Source organism: Marmota monax, unplaced genomic scaffold (genome assembly GCF_021218885.2).
Source record: "Marmota monax isolate L192 unplaced genomic scaffold, Marmota_monax_Labrador192_F-V1.1 WCK01_AAM20220418_F8-fsc00042, whole genome shotgun sequence".
In the NCBI taxonomy this organism is placed as follows: Eukaryota; Metazoa; Chordata; class Mammalia; order Rodentia; family Sciuridae; genus Marmota; species Marmota monax.
Genome location: NW_026693008.1, coordinates 6,008,095 through 6,025,811, shown reverse-complemented (window position 1 = coordinate 6,025,811; position 17,717 = coordinate 6,008,095). Strand labels below are relative to the sequence as shown.

Genomic DNA, 17,717 nt, shown 5'->3' with positions numbered 1-17,717 from the left:
GAAAGAGAGAGAGAGAATTTTTTAATATTTATTTTTTAGTTTTTGGTGGACACAACATCTTTATTTTATTTTTATGTGGTGCTGAGGATCGAATTCCAGCACCCTGTGCTTGCCAGGCGAGCGCGTTTCCGCTTGAGCCACATCCCCAGCCCAAGGACAAATTTTTTAAATGTTAATTTACAGACCTTACCATCTTCTAGGTAAGACAAGATACTCAGGGAAACATGAGACAAGGCAGTAAGTAATGAGGTTCAGAATAAGAGGTGAAGGAGGAAGGGTTCTCAGGACTTGCCTAAGAAAGAAGACAGCAGGTAGTCAGGAACACGCCTGAGTCTGATGTGTGCAAGTGCTGAGACAGTGATGAGAAAAGTGTGTTGGGGGAAATAATATTTATGTCCAAAATGTCCTAAAATAGGAAAATCAGAAATGTGGGCTGAGGTCTTGATGCCAGAGACTTCTAATACCAAACAAAAGACAAAAGTTTTTTCCCCCATAGATATTAGAGAAAGGTACACAAAGAAAATTCACCTGGTGAGACAGTCTAGGGAGACTGCTGTGGTCAGCAACCCATGGCATGGAGATGCATCAAAGACTGTAGAAACAGATTTACTTAGTGGTATATGCAACTCTCAATAGTTATACAATACATCCATGTAAAACTATGAAAGAGATGAGAAGACCACAGCATAAAAGGAAACTAACCTTTATAGGGAGCAACAGACACAGAATTCACAAATGGGATGTTACAGATGTAAATTCTAAGTCTTAGAGAAATGCAAAAACATATAGCACTTTTAAGTTGAGAACAAGTTGTTCATCCAGCAGAAAACAGAATCCATTTCCAATGAATGTTATAGTTTGGATCTGGAATGTCCCCTAAAGCCTTGGTCCCCAGTACAGCACTTTCTAGACATGGGGCTTTTAGAAAATGATTGGATCATGGAGGCTCTGACCTAATCAGTGGATGAATCCACTTGATGGTTTAATAATTTGAATGGACCACTCGGAGTTGGTAGAACTGTAGGCAGGTGGGCAGGGTTGGAGGAAGTAAGTCACAGGGGTGTGCCCTGGCCCCTTCCTCTCTCTCTATCCTGACTACCATACCTTCCACCATGAAGTTCCAAAAGCAATGGAGAAGGCCAAGTGTGGACTGGAATCTGTAAAACCAGGAGCTAAAGTGGGAATTTTGCCTCCTTTAAGTTATTCCTGTTGGGTATTTTGGTCACAGTAATGTAAAGCGGAATAACCCAATAGTACACATGAATGGTTTGAGTGAAGGTACAGGCAATGTCAAAGGCACAGTGAGAGATGGAGGGGCACCAAAGCAAAGGGCCATGAAAACTGCAAAATCAGTGTAAGACTCAAGTCGGTCACTGGAAGTTAAGAGTATGATTGGCAAAATTAAAAAATATATATAAGAAGTGAATGGCCAGGTACAGAAAATTTCCTAGGGCAAAAAGATAGGGAGATGGAAAATATGAGAGAAACATCAGGCAGCAATGAAGAGGGGTCCCAGAGAGAGCTCTGTGATTGCTAAACGCCCAGGGTCTGGTGTCTGGGAATGCTCTGGGGAAAAACACAAGCCAAAGGAAGAAATGAAACCTGATAATTCTTTAGGATTCAATAACATGTAATGATAAAACAGTTCCTTTCCCCCCCGAATCCTTGGAGCATAAAGAAATCTGGGACAATCTGTTCCCTTACCACATCAGAAAAGCCGCTTTTAGTTTCAAAAGGTCTATAGTGAAACACAATTCCATGACGTTAATCAATTTATTGCAATTGAGAGCGAAGCACAAATGAAAGGTCCCTATTTTGGAAAAGGCCATGAAAATGTGAAGATGTTATTATTTCCAAGCTGAGAGGAGAGGTGAGATTCTCTGCCTGGCACATTTCAGAAAGCTTCAATCAGCCAGGGCAGGGGAATAGATTTAAAATAGAAAAGTAATGGGAAAAGGGCTTGCGACGTAACAGAGATGGTGGCTGATGAAAACCTATCCCTCTGGAGCCGGTTCTATGAATACACATTTTACCAGGCAGTTTGGAAAGTCTGAAATCGTGTAGTCCTACTCATTTCCCACAGCATCTTGGTCTAATTGCATATCTGTACACACACACACACACACACACACACACACACAGGTCTCATCCATTGATATAAATAACAACATATTTAACTTGTAGATCCCTATCTGAAAATAAAGATCTAAATATGGAAAAAACATCTGTATGCTGTTTTTTTAAAAAAATGTAGGAATATTGACATATATAACATCTAATTCATTGAGTCATTCACTTATTCAACAAGTATATATTGGGCATTATCCTGTCACCAGGACAGAGTTTGGCACAAAATGGTTCAGTTCCCACCAAATGAACATGGAGAGAATTCAGGGAGCAAGCTCTCAGAGGGCAAATTTAAGAAATGCATTTTAGTAGCAATTTGAGAAACCAAGTATACATATTTCCCAAATCTTTAGAAGCTACCCATATTCCTCTCCCCTTAACTCATAAAAAAAAAACAGAAACAAGTTAATGCCTATGACTGCCCCATAACTATCTAAATTATGAATGTTTAGGTGGAAGTGCAGAAATATTTTAATAGAGGTACACTAAGATAATAAAACTCTTAATGAAATGTAGCCAATGTTGCATTGAATCTGATGGCAGAGCCTGCTTTCAAATTACCTAAAAACTTGAATATGTAAAAAAAAATAGCATTCACGTTTCTCATTAAAAATTTATAAGATGTAAATTTGGTTAGAAAACTTTGTTATTTATTTCAATTAAATGGGCATATGTCATTATCCAGCTACCTCAGGACATTTATAAAAACAAGATGTCATCTTAATGACATTAGCTTTAGAGTGACATTGGAATCATCAGCCACTATGAAAACAAACTTCAATTTTCCTGCTTTCCCCTAATAATATATAACGTATTCAATTGCTCTAATAATTCCAGTTGACTCCAGTTTCATAGTAAGCTCTTCAAAAAAGGTTACAGGTATACTTTAAGTTCCCAAAGTCCTAAGACTGAGCATATCTAACTTACTCTGGATGGCTCCAGCTCAACCTCATGCACTAAGGGGTAAGATGGTGAAAAGTGGCCAACCTGTCTTCCAAACCTATTTCTGAACCCCAGCATAGGAAACAGACATTTAAATACACAGAAAGGAATGAAGAACTGTAGTGATTTTAAAGTATCCAATTGCTAAATATTTCCATTACCTGTCCTTTGTAATTCAGGCTATAGTTTAATATGGATAAAAAGATTTTATTCTTAAAAATTACCTGCACGTTTTCTTTTGCTGGAAATTAACCAATTTGGTTTATATCATATGGGAAATACATTTTTTTCATGAGAAGGAAAGTTTAAGAACAATTTAAGAGAAAACAAGTTCAAAAGTTAATATAAAACAAAATAGCCATGTGATTGATCTTTATATCAATATTCTAAAACTAATGAAGAGAGTCATGAGAAATTTATGTACATGTGCCTATATTTATAAAGACACATTTCAAAATTTCATGTTTTACTATTAGAACGAGCTAATTCCTAATGGCTTCTTTTAATAACATCTTTTTGGACCTGCAGTTAATTACAGATGAAGAAATTAAATATGCCCCAAAAGGAGGTGGTCTTATAATCTGACCTTCACTATTATTTCAAGAGATGCTATCACAGATCCTTGTTTCTGGTTTTGATGCATCTGCAATTATCCTTTCACCTATCACTTGCAATAGAGGGTTGAACACACTTATACAGAAAAATGCCCTGATTGTAAAAATGATGTGTATATTGACTAAGTTAATGCACTGAGGAGAGAATTATTCTCTCCTAGATATGTCAAAGCCAGTGCTTATAGTTAGTTTAAAGTAATACTATATACCCATATTCATACACATACATTATACATACCTGCATTTGCATATGTATACACACATATGCATGCATAAATACATATACATACGTTTATACACATACATATATATCCATACACACACACCCCACACACAGACATGCATATAAAATTGATAGAGTCTGTTAAATTAAATAAACTATTATTACAGCTTGGGAAAATTTGAAATATGGAAATTGAGACTCTCTTATTTGAAAAGGGAAATCTTGGCACATTCTCCTGAGTGGAGAAAGAGGCCTCTTGATGTCAGCCAGCCACTTCAGAGGAACATTAACATCCTGAGATTTCTAGCAAATTAACAGCCCAGGTAACAAAATACAAGAAACTCTGGCCAGTAGCTTACTCACTCAGTTGGATCTGGCCACTACTCCATGTATCCCAACTACACTAAATGGAGCATGAGTCATTTGAGTAATGAGTCAGAAAATGTCTAGCAGCCTCGGTGCAATAGCAAGCGTGATGCTTAAGATAAATTTCAGAGGCATTAGGATGATGTTTTCATCTATGCTCCAGGAAGACCACATCTCCATATCCCTCTCACTCTTCCTCTCCTTCCCTCTTTCTCTCTGATGAACAAAATTTTCTCCCTCTCCCAAAAGGTGGAAGCTGGGTTCTATGCCACCTCCAGGCTCTTTCCAGCTCTAAAATTTAAAATGTCAGGCAAAAATCACTGAAAGAGGCAAAACCAATATTTTTATAATTTGTGTTCTATCCAAAGTGAGTTTTGTGAAATGCTGCCTAGTGGAGTCGGTGGCCCCCTTAACAGCAGCTTCGTCTTCAAGTACTATATGAGCCTTTGTTATAAAAAAATTTCATAATTAAAAAAAAAATTCAAGAATTGAATTTTTGGAGTTTAATAAAATGAATGAATAATCTCCTTTTTCCAATAAAGAAATATATTTGATAATTTTTAAATCACAATGCCTCTAATATTATGATAAAGATTACTACAGAGCTTTGGCTTCTAATCACAGTAACATTTTTAGCTGGTTTTAACCTATTTATTTTCAACTTCCATCTTAATATTGAATCCTATTTTTTCTCTCTCTTAGTGTGTTTCATCTTCTCACCTTCCTGTTGTAGCACAAAGCCAACTATACAATAGTTGGTTCTATTGAATGATACTACACAGTGTAGAACAGTGTAGAATAATGTATAATATATTACTGGATTGAGATGAAAAGCCCTGAGTTAGAGTTTATTTTGGCAACATTTCCTTTCTTGCTATAGAAGCCACGACTTCCCTGCAACAAGTTTCTTCTGCTAGAGGTTTCATCTCTCCTGACAATTCCCATCAACCAGTCGAGGCTGTTCAGGAAGGGCATTGGTGGGACAGAGTGCCTGACTGATGAATGATACCTACCAAGGGTGAATGGCAGGGGAGTGGTGACAATTTTGCTCTGTGTTTGCCACATTAAAACAGTGCTGCTCAAATGTGCACACATATCACTGGGATCTTTGTAAATTCAGATTCTGTTTCTAGAGATTCTGTGCTGGTGGCTGAGATTCTGTGTTTCTAACAGGATCTCCCAGGTGTTGCAGATGCTGCTGGTTCAGGGACATCACATCAAGTGCTCTTCTCTGTCTTTCTGTCCCTCCCTCGCCCACACACATACACAGACTTTCTTCAGATTTCACTCTGGGAAAAGGTGTTTCCCATATGCCAGGAAAAGAGATAAGCACATGAAATACATTATTTCATTTGATTCTCACCACCTATCCCCAAAAGATGGCTAAAAGTTTCCAGGTAAGGAAATAGAGATTTAAAGTGGGTAAGTGATTTGCCAAACATCACAGAGCTGACATGACTCTGGATGAGATCTGAACCCAGGAGGACTAATTCCAGCAACCCTGCTCTTGACCTTTATGATATGTTATTCCACTACCATAGCAACCTTGGTACCAGACACTAGGCTGTTTTACGTCTATTATCTCTTCCCCTTTCCTTAACAACCTTGGCAGGCAGATAGTGTGCTTATTTTTATTTTATAGATAACAAAATTAATCAGCCTGCTTTCAACTGAATAGCAATTCCTATTTAAGTAAATGATTAGATTAATAAAGTATCTGTAATGAACTAAACACAATTTAGCAGCATATATGTGTCTATTTAGTAAATACATAAGAAATATTCTCTTATAAATGTGGACTATATTAATGTGTTTTTGACAGGTGAACCTAAAGACCTCCACAGAGTTTAGCCATGAGGTTATCAAAGTCCAAAATGATTACTGGTCTTAAACGGAATCCGTCAGTGAAATTTACAGTGAGAGAAGTATCAAAGATTAATTTCTTATCACCTTTTACTACCTAAAAGATCCTTCTTTATTAACCAGCTAATGAAATAAGATAGTATCAGTAGATTTCCCTGGAGAGGAGACTCCAGTACAAGCAGCTGACAAGAAATGCTGCATTCTTGAATGCTTCATAGGAGTTTTTTTTTTTGGTTAGTTTGTTTAAAAAGAAGTTTATTTAAAAATCTCAATGTTTCAAACTGTGATTCTCAATCTTGGCTGCAGGCTGCACCTTGGCATCAAATATATAGAGGAAACTTCTTTCTTTTTCTTTTTCTTTTTTGCAGTGTTGGGCATAGAACCTAGGGGTGCTTTACCACTGAACTACATCCTCAGCACTTTTTATTTTTTATTTTGAGACAGGGTCTTACCTAAGTTGCTGAGGCTGGTCTTGAATTTGCAATCCTCTGGCCTCAGCCTCCTGAGTCGCTGGGATTATAGGTATATACCACTGTGCTCAGCTAGAGGACACTTTATTTAAAAAAAATTACAGATGCTTAGGTTCCATCCTAGAGGGGCACAACCCAGGAATCAAGATATTTTTAAGCTCCTTGGCATTGTAATGTGCAACACAGTGGAGAATCATTTGGTTAAACCAATTGTTATTGCATGCCAGGGGGTTCATGATGGTGAAAGGAATGAGGTCTAGCCGGTGACTGCCATCAGAGGTGGGGATTTAGGAGAATATTAGAGTCTTTCTCCCCTGAAGATCTGTTTAAATTTTATTAGCAGGCATATTCTAAGATAAAACATTTGAATAGTCTTAACTGCCAAAATGTTTTTCTCCCCTTACCAGAATTATTTCCACTGGAGGGCAGTCTCCTCTTGGGAAGAAATGAATGGGGACACAACCTTCTAAGTTTAAAATATTAAGACCTAAGTTTAAAACATTGACTAAGGCTGGAATAGTAGCATTAGTTCATTTCAATACAATATCCTGGAGATAAAGTATTTGGGGTAAGAAGAGCTTGTATGACATGTCAAGACATGGTCAAAGTAAATATTTGTTTCTGTTCAAATTAAAAGGATAAAATCTTAACTTGAAAGATAAACATGTACATGTATGGAAGACACTGAGGCATATAAGTACAACAACAACAAATAACTGAGTGTGGTGGCTCCCACCTGAAATCCCAGAAGCTTTCAAGGCTGAAGCAGAAGAATCACAAGTTCAAAGCCAGCCTCAGCAACTTGGCAAGGCCTTAAGCAACTTAGTGAGACCCTGTCTCAAAATAAAAAATAAAAAGGGCTTGAGGATATGGCCCAGTGGCACTGCCAGGTTCAATTCCCCAATCCCAAAAACAACAACAAAGTAATATTCATTATATGCCTACAGTGTGTTCAGATTCTGTACTGATTTAATTATCCTCCCTGAATCTCAGAACAATTCTGTGTTTGATAGGTGAAAAAACTGAAACTAAGAAATTTGTCCACAACCACATATCAAAAAATTGGCTGAGCTTGGACTTGAACCCCAACTGTTTGATTCCAAAACCAACCCTTGTAATCACCCATGACACAGCTTTATGACCCAAGTCAGAAGCAATATGGCCCCTTGTATCAGGAGGCAAGCATCTACCGGAACATATCAACACTAGGAAATGTGAGAAGCTTTCTTAGTATTTGGTTATAAAAGAAAATGAAAGGAAGTGATTTGGGCCAAGTGAGAAATTTGTTATTCATCTTACTGTTTTTTATATTTTAGGAATTTTCACATTTTCCTCTCCATTTTTTATGCAATTCCTTTCAATTTCATTAAGGATGAATTTCACATTCCTATTGCTATGGGCTTCAATCCTTGTACAGGACCTTGAACTAGCTGGTCACATTTTCTCAGAGACTTATTTCCTAGATCAGGGATTGGCAAACATTTTCTGTATAGGACTGGATAATAAACATTTCAGGCTACACAGGCCCCCAGGCTCTGTTGCAACTTCTCAGCTCTCCCGTGGACCACCAAAATAGCCAGAGATGATATGATGATACAGATGGTGGATGGTGTAAATGAAAGGACAAGGCTGTATTCCAATAAAACTTTATTTATGGTCACTAAAACTGGAGTTTCACATCATCTTTATGTGTCACAATTTATTCTCCTTTCAATTTTTTTGTTCTAACCATTCAAAAATGCAAAAAAAAAAAAAAAAGTCCTTAGGCTGCAATCCATCAAAATAGTCATTATTCCTGGTGGGAATAATATAATTATATTATATTCCCTGTCTGGAATGCTAAGGTTTTCTGTGTTTTGTCCTGATACAATGTTTTTGTTACAAATATTTTGTAGGGCAGTGAAACCATATTCATGTAGTGAAAGTGTCTCCAAGTTCCTGTGTAGGATATGTCAAAATCAACTTCTTCCCATCGCCATTTTTTTAATATTGTAGACTAATTCTGTTTGTAGTAAAAGCATTGCAGTTAGATCATGCCAGCATACTAGGAAATATTAATAATAACAAATGAACAATATCAATAGCAACTTTAAAACATTTCATCACATAAAATTAAAACATGTTCCATACTATAAATACTTCCTGAGGAAGAATTACAAAATTTGGATCTTAAGGGATCTTAAAGAACACAGAGACTGCTATTTTTTAAAGGCATTCTCCAGACTATCCATGTACCTCACAGGTCCAAGTACAGGTACAGTTCCTTCTAGGAAACAGCCCCACAAACTGAACAGTGGCTAAGAAAGCTCCTAGCAGGAGTTTGCTGGAGCCAGCTCAAACTTGCTCATGAGACTAACTTGTTAAATTCTTCAGAATTTTGTGAGCCAGTTGACATGGGTTGTGACCTAAAATTGGCCATGGCAGGAACACTTGTATCACAGAATTCCAGAAATTCACAAGTGCTACAAAATAGGATATTTTTTTTTACCCTCTAAGAGCCAATTAAACATTGACCAGCATACCACCACCCATTACCTCCTTGCAATAGGGAAACTCCTCTGAGATCTGTGATGAATACCACCCTGCTCCACCAGCCAAACACACACTCATAAACTAGGCAGGCAATAACTGTTGGTCCAGAGGAAGGAAGAGATCATCCCAAATAATGAACAAACATATAGGATCAATCATTCTTTTAGGTCATTAGTCACTGTCACCTTTGGGATCCCCAAATGCATTTTATATTAAATACTGACAACTGGCAACTAAGCAATTTGAAAGTTTTGTTTAGAATCAAAACTTTATCAGATCCCATTATCTCCTCTAATTTTATGTGTTCACCTAACATGGAAAAAGCAAAAGAAATAAAATAACAAAGGCCTGCATTGCATTGTACAACTGCGATCCAGGAGGTACCATTTCACTTCCAGATAATGCTAGCTCATTACCTTTTTTTTTTTAAGTTTTGCTACTACGGAATGAAAATCCTTACAATGTAATGTCTAGCAATGCCCTAACGTTCCTGGGCGATATGTTTGTTTTTAGGCAAGAGGCTCTCTGATCACTGCCGTTTTCTGGTTTCACTCCACTAAACTACATGAGCACATAAACCTAATCTAAACAAATCATTTTGAATTTATTTTTTCTGCATGTGCTGCCTTCATCTGAGTTCTGCATCACTTCAGGTATCAACAAAACCATTTTAGTATAACCCTTTTACTTTAACTTTGCAAGATTAGAAAATAAAAAAGAGCATTTACTACTAGGTGAGCTGAAATACCTGAAAGGAGATTATATACCCATTTGTCAATAAATATAATATCAGTTCATATGAGAGTACACTAAAGCTGAGTGGTCTACACCTAATTCTGTACAAGTTTCTAAGTTTTAGGAAAGAATATCCAATACTTGAATGCTCCTGAAACTTTATAACATGTTCATGCATAAACAGAAATGTGTAGACTCAAATAAATTTACCTTTCTGCTCTTCAGAAAGCAATTTTTTTGGAGCCAGACTCAGATGTATTTTGTTGGAGTTCTACTGAAATTATTTATATTATATGGCCAGTGTGGTGCTCACTCTAGGGTTATTAATACACAATTTAAATTATTTATTTATAGACTTGTATGGCATTATTTTTCATTTGGATCCAAAACTAGTTACTCATTCTATAACAGCATATTTAAATGAAATTCTGAGATTCACAGTCTTGCAGTGAAGAAAAGAAGAATCTCTTAACACATTGCAAATATCTACAAATTAAACCAAGCTTGTCAATCATATGCACATCTCAACATGAAGTTAACACATAAATTCTAACTCCAATTTCATTTCAAAACAAATCTTCTGGCAACTTATTTTTTTCTTCTTCTGTGATCAGTTTGTAAGTAACAGGACAGAATCAATTCCTGAGAACCTCTCTATCTATGAAAGTATTTCTCAAAACTCCTTCTATGGAACACTAACATAACAATTATCAATAGTTGTTTTACTATTTTTTTTATAAAAGGCCAAACTTCAGTAAGTTTAGTTCTGTTTCTTTGGGGACTTTTCAAAGCCTTTAATATGCTAGTATGCACTGGGGTTCTGCAAGTTGGGTATTTTTGATTGGTTTGGTTGGTTTGGTTTATTGGTATTGGGGATCAAGTCCTGGGCAAGAGTTCTCCCACGGAGCTATACCCCCAGTCCCGTGGGTACATTTTAAACCAACAGAATTTTCTTCCCATGAAACACCTCAATGGACAATTGTCCCATGAAATACATTTGAAAAAAGCTGGTTCACAGTACACAGGTGAGATTTAAACATGAGACCAAGGATCAGAACATCAGAGGAAGGGGGAAGCCACCTGAGGCTCCTCCCACAAGAGCACACTGGCAGTAGAGGGATGAAGGAGAAGAGGCATCTGAGGTCCTCCTCCTCCACTTCCAAATCCTATCAAAAGCAATAAATTAAGGTGGGCAGGGTAGGAGATCTGCAATCCCATAAAATAAACTCCTATGACTTCTCATGATTTGTTCATCAAGTTATTTACTTATCCAAAGAGACAGATGTGTTCTAAGTCAACCTACTTCAAAGTTAAGAGATTAAACAAACAAATTCCCCTGAGCTTCACCTTCAACCAGGGAGAGTAACTGGAGATGAAGGAATTCAAACATCTTGCCTAAGATCACAAATTTCTCAGAGGGAATATTTTATTCTATCTAAGCTCTATGAAAGAAAAGTAATTGCTTAATATTCACTAGTATAAAGAAAATAATTTTTTTAAATGTTGTATTTGTTTTGTGCCTATAGTTTAAGAGTAAAATACAGCAGTGCCGATGAACAGGCCCTTAGAAGCTATGCAGTTGAACTTTCTCATTTTACAAATAAGAAAACTGAGGCTCAATTACTTTTGATGTCAGTTCCCTCAAGGTCATACAAAATGCCAGGTAGTGATAGGTTCCAGACTATTACTCAGATCTCTTGATAAATGGCACCACTGAGCTGAAGCAAGTGGCCTACAAGTCTATAAGACTGATCATCCCTGCCTCTATTTCTTGCTCTTTTATTAATATAATTAGCATTTATTGAACTTCTGCTAAATGCCCAGGCACTGTGCTAGACTATCTGCACATTCTTTTACTTTATCCTCTTACTGTAAAAGAGACTATTCTGGTTTAGCTATGAAGTATCCCCAAAGCTCCTATGTTAATACAGGAATGATCAGAAGTGAATGATCAGATTATGAGAGCTGTAATGACCTCTTCAGTCCATCCTAGTTTGAATGGACTGACCAGGTGGTAACTGTAGGCAGTGGGAGGTGTGCTGGAGAAGGTGGGTCACTGGAAGTGTGCCTGGAAGGGTGTATCTTCCCTATGGCCTCTTCCCCACTCCCTCTCTTTCTTCTTCCTGACTGCCATGAATTGAGCAGCTTTTCTCTGCTGGGCCCTTCCCCAAGATGGGCCCAGAGCAATGAAGTCATCTGCCTATAGACTGAGATCTCTAAAAACCCTAAACCCCAAATAAATTTCTCCTCCTCTAAGTTGTTTTTGTTGGGTATTTTGGTCACAGTGATGCAAAGCTGACTGAAACAGGGACTTAGGGCCTGCTTTGCTAAAAGCCCTGAATCTTCACTTGGACTTGCAGATGTCCGATGGGTAACTAAAAACGGGCTACACATAGGTACGTCTCCATCTTGCCTTTCTGATGTGTTCCTTCTCTGAGTCACTCTCTCCTGCAGTCACCTGGAATTATGGGAACAACAGGTCTGATGGATAAACATCTTATGACAAGAGTTAGAGATGTTACTGGAATGGGGGTCCTGAGGAGGTCCCTAAAAGGGAGGTAGACCTCAATTCAGGGCATGACAATCCTTGATGTTGTTGTAGAAAGGAATGTATCCATGTCAAAGTGAAACACATATTGATTTTACTGAGAGAAAGAAGTACACACTGTGATAAACAGGGTAGAGTGCTGGCAATGAAGAGGAACACACTAGCCATATCTTAGCTATGGGTATTTATACATGAAGATCTTTCATGCAGAGACAAGATCTAAGATGGTGTTTTTAGTTGTCCTTTGTGTTTGTAACTGGAAATGTCAACCATTACTAGTGTGTTGGCTGTGCATCACAGTGACCAAAATACCCAAAGAACAACTTAGAGGAAGAAGAGCATATTTCTTTTTTTTTTAAGAGAGAGAGAGAGAGAGAAGAGAGAGAAAGAGAGAGAGAGAGGAGAGAGAGAGAGAGAGAGGAGAGAGAGAGAGAGAGAGAGAGAGAGAGAGAGAGAGAGAGAGAATTTTTTAATATTTATTTTTCAGTTTTCGGGGGACACAACATCTTCATTTTATTTTTATGTGGTGCTGAGGATCAAACCCAGCACCCCACACATGCCAGGTGAGCACGTTACCGCTTGAGCCACATCTCCAGCCCATGGAAAAGCATATTTCTACTCATGGATTCAGAGAGTCAGTCCATAGTAGGCCAGCTCCATTCCTCTGGGCCTGAAATAAGAGAGAACACCACGACAGAAGGGTGTTGTGGAGGAGAGCTGCTCAGCTCCTGGAGGCCAGGAGGCAGAGAAGGAGCAAAATACAGAATACCCTAGGCACACCCCTAATGACCTCTTCCTCGGAAGAGATGAACCTGCGCCCAGTTAGCACCTAGTAATCCATTCGAATTATTAATCCATCAAATGGATTGATCCACTGATAGGTTATGGCTCTCATGATCTACTCATTTCACCTCCTGCATTAACACAGGCGCTCTTGTGGGACATTTCAAATCCAAACCACAACTCTGGGAAGTGGGTTCTTCTTTATTTCTGATGGGTTCTGATTTGTGAATATAGAACCATGTTGGTGTAGATATGGGCAAAAATTTGATTTAAATTAAACTAAATAAATTCAATTTTGTCTAAAATTTGATTTAAATTAACCTAAATAAATTCAAATTTGTTGTGATCAACACATGTGAAAGTGACAAATCTGGATTTTTAATCCATGTGCAAGTGGACTTTAAATTATGGCCACTCTTGTGTTGTCCCACATCTCCTTTCTCTCTGTCCTGATGTCTCCTATTATACCTCAAAATTAAATACATGCCCACCTCCAGGCAGCAGCAACTTTCTAATCACTAATAAAGCCCAGCAAGACCATCCTGAGGGAATGATCAACCAGATCACGACCTGACCAAGATCACCAGCTGTGCAAGCCCCCAACCTTTGTTATATAACCCCAAGGAATTGTTAGCTGCTCAGAGAGACACACATTTTCAGTCCTTGGTCTGTTCTTCTCCCCAGCATGGCCACAAGGAGAATAAATCTCTTTCCTGTCTTCACCACCATTCATCTCTTTGACTGGCTTTTTGGTGCAAGTGGTCAGACCTGGTCCTTTGGGACCCTTGGAGTTGGGCCTCTGGCCTAGGACTCCAGTTACATGACTGTGGTAACTTGGGGAATCTTATTTCACAGGAACAGGGGACAGAAATTCCATCTCAAGTCCAAGATCACACAGCTTGCCAAGAGTTGAATCTGTATCTGGTGGCAAGCAGGACACAGCCCACGCACTGCATAGACTCTCTCCTTCCACTCCTCTTCCGACATTCCTTCTCCTTCCTAGCTATTTCCATTTAAAAGCAGTTGTGATTTTAAAAAGTAATTCAAAGGTCAGCTATCTATAACTTAAGTGTTCTTTCCCTTGCTCTTCTCTAAGAACAAATTGCCATATTCCATCACCTACTTGGACCAAGAGGCATCGAGGGTGAGATGAATATACATGAAATAATCCAGGTCTCATCACAAGTGGGGCACTTTGGAGGAGTTGTTTTCTTAGTCTTTAAGGAAACTGAACTTGATTGTATTTTTATTCTTGCTTCTTATATTTACTAAATATCAACTGACTCCTAATGGATGGAGTTGCTATCAATTTATTACCTGTTTCTTTAAAATGTATATCATTAATAAAGGAGACACACAGTCAAATGTCTTCAGAAGCTAGAGACAGGTTCTAAAATACCTCTCTAAAAGTCTTAAAGGAAAGAGAAAGAAGGAGGAAAAGAAGAGGGAGGAAGAGAAGGGCCAAGAAGCAGTATGCAAATCATCTGCATATGTATCCTGTGATGATGGGGCTCTCGGATCTCACCCCAGACCAAGTCTGAATCTCTGGGGTGGGACCCAGGGCTCTGCACATGGACAAACTCCCCTGCCAATTATAATTTCCAACAAAGTTGATCTATACTAAGTATGGTTCATAAATATGTTGCTTATGGGACTTAAACATTTCTCAAGTTTACAAATCCATAGTCCAGCCACAGGCAAACTAGTCACAGATACAATACTGTCGCATAATAAAATCTGTGTGAATCCAGGGAATAGACATTTCCCTGAGAGAGATTCCTATTTGGGGCCTGAAGGCTCTACTTAGCAGGTCCTGTTGGCAGGAGGTCATCAGCAACAATATTAAGCAAGAAAACCACTTTCCTTGTGCTAAATTTAAATTCATATGGAAACTATAGTCATGTGCTACCTAATGACATTTTGCTTAAGAATGGACCACATTAGGAAAGTAGTCTTGTAGCATTACAAACCTAGTGACATTGTAGCCATCTTAGTTTTTTTTTTTTCATTACAACATTACTTGTACTTATAGAAAACAAAAATAATTGAAAGGTCCAATAATATGGAATTGGCTGAATAAATAACATGTGTAGCATGTATTGCACAGTATAACCGTATAGGGTAATACTATATAGTGGTTAAAAAAAAATCACTCCTTATTACAGAGATGAAGTGTTTTAAAGCTGAATTTTGGTGATACTTGTATGACAGAGTAAATACACTAAAAGTCACCAAATTGTATATTGTGAGAAGGTTATAGTGCATAAATCATGTGCCTCAATAAAGCTTAAGATGTCATGAAGAAATATTTAATGAAATGTTAAGTGCTTGAAATCATTGGTTCAAATTTTTCCAAAATATCTACATTTAAAAATACAAATACATATGAAAAATTTAACAGTGGGCAATAAGATTTGTTGACAAAATTATTTTTTGGGCTTTCCTGTATTTTCTATAAAAATATTTATTAGTTTTTCATTAGAAAATGGAAATGTCACAATAAGATATTATACCCCATCTATTATATCAAAGTGCATAAATGCATTCTACTGTCAGGTATAACTAATTAAAACAAATTTTAAAAATCAACAAAAAAGATTATATGCATGAATGCAAAACACTAAGTAACAGCAACAGATACAATTATTATTGAGGCACATAATTTATGCACTATAACATTCTCACAATATACATTTGGTATGTTTTAGTGTATGTATTCTGTCATGCAAGTATCACTAAAACTCAGTATAGAAGTGTTTACTCTTCTTAAGGTTTAGTCATTCATACATACACTTTTGTTTCCTGTCACTTAAAATTAAACTAGCTGTATTTTTTACATGATATCAGATATTCTTTATAATTTTCTTTTTAAAATTTTGTTCTTATTAGTTATACATGACAGTAGAATGCATTTTGACACATAATACATAAGTGGAGTATGATTTTTCATTCTTCTAGTTATACATGATGTAGAGTTACACAGGTTGTGCAATCATATATGCACATAGGGTAAGAATGTCCAATTCATTCTTCTATTCTTCCTAACCCTATATCCACTTCTTCCTTTCACTCTCCTCTGTCTAATCCAAAGTACCTCTATTCTTCCCTAGTCCCCTTATCCATCTTAGTTTTTGTAAGTGTACTTTAAAGTGTTCACATGATGACATGGTTAATGACATATTCTAGTCATTAAGCAAAGCATGATTTCAATGTCATCCTCGCATAAAAATGCAAGCACAGGGTAATACACTGAAATAGATGCAAAGTGAATTCTCTTCCTATTCCAGTCCTTCCCTGCCCAACTACTTGTTTCTTGTACTCTAGTAACACACTTTACAGAATCACATATAAGTTGGTGTTTCCTTCTGTTAATATAATTAAAGGAAGCCCATTATATGCACTTTTATCTCTCCTTCAGTTTCCTCTCAATAAGATCTTGGAGATAATTCTCCACATTATATGTATTCACGTAATTCTTTATAATAGCACCATGATCTTAAATCATGGGGATATACCTTAAGTCATTTAACCAGTTACTTTTGATAGACATTTACATTTCTTCCAATCCTTTGTTGATATAAATAATATCACAAGGAACATTTTTTCCATATAACTTTGCCTATATGTGAGGATTTGTCTTTAGGATAAATCTACTATAGACACAAAATTGAAAGGGCAAAGGATATACACATTTTTGTTTCAAATAATGTTGATGTTCTTGTCCAAAGAGGTTGTAGCAATCTAAACTTCTATTAATAGTATATGGTACCACTTGTTTTCCCCCACCTTTATATAAACACTGGTTCTAATTTAATTTGTCAAAATGACTTCTTACTGGGGAAATGCTGGCCAGTGGACATGAATGTAACTTGACAGCTACATTTTTCTTAGAAAATGAATACAGTGGCATGGAGTGTAGGTGAACTTCTGGGATTAAGCAATAGTATTTCCCTGATTCCATCTTTTCTCTCTCCTGGCTGAATCTCATTAGCCTGCCTCCTCCTGGAAGCCTCCCTTGATTCCCTCAAGCATTGATTAGGAGCCCCTTTTCCGGGATTTGGCCATATTCTGTGCTCTGTCCCTCTGTGTTTATCCTTGGACTTAGTGGCATCCCCCCTTCAGGTTATTACACCTGCTAAGAATTACATAACTGTAAATCAGTGGCCTTGGCCCTTCTCCATTCTGATGAAATTTACAAACTTGGTTTTCTGGCCTTGCAGACCTAGGGGAACAATGATGCCACCAGGAAACTACACATCTTATTAGACTACTAATAAGAATCTCCTTTTAATTTTGCTCTTTGAAAACTTAAATTACAAAAGTAGAAATGTCTTCTCAACAATTAACCATTTAAAACTGTAGCAAAGCTCAGAAAATTTCAAAACTAATTATGAATCCAATTTTCCTTATCATTATCCAAGTCTTGCAACAGGAGAGAAACTCTGTGGATACTTCAGAGCAAACATTCTTAACAGAAAAGAAGACCTGGCAATGTAGAGCATTTGCCTAGCAAG

The 17,717-nt window shown here is 37.3% G+C and overlaps 1 protein-coding gene across 9 annotated transcripts in view; it reads right to left on the bottom strand.

The window, feature by feature from the left end:
• Fhit (fragile histidine triad diadenosine triphosphatase) overlaps positions 1 to 17,717 on the bottom strand; it is a 1,445,121-nt gene that overhangs the window by 793,816 nt on the left and 633,588 nt on the right. The window lies entirely within an intron of this gene.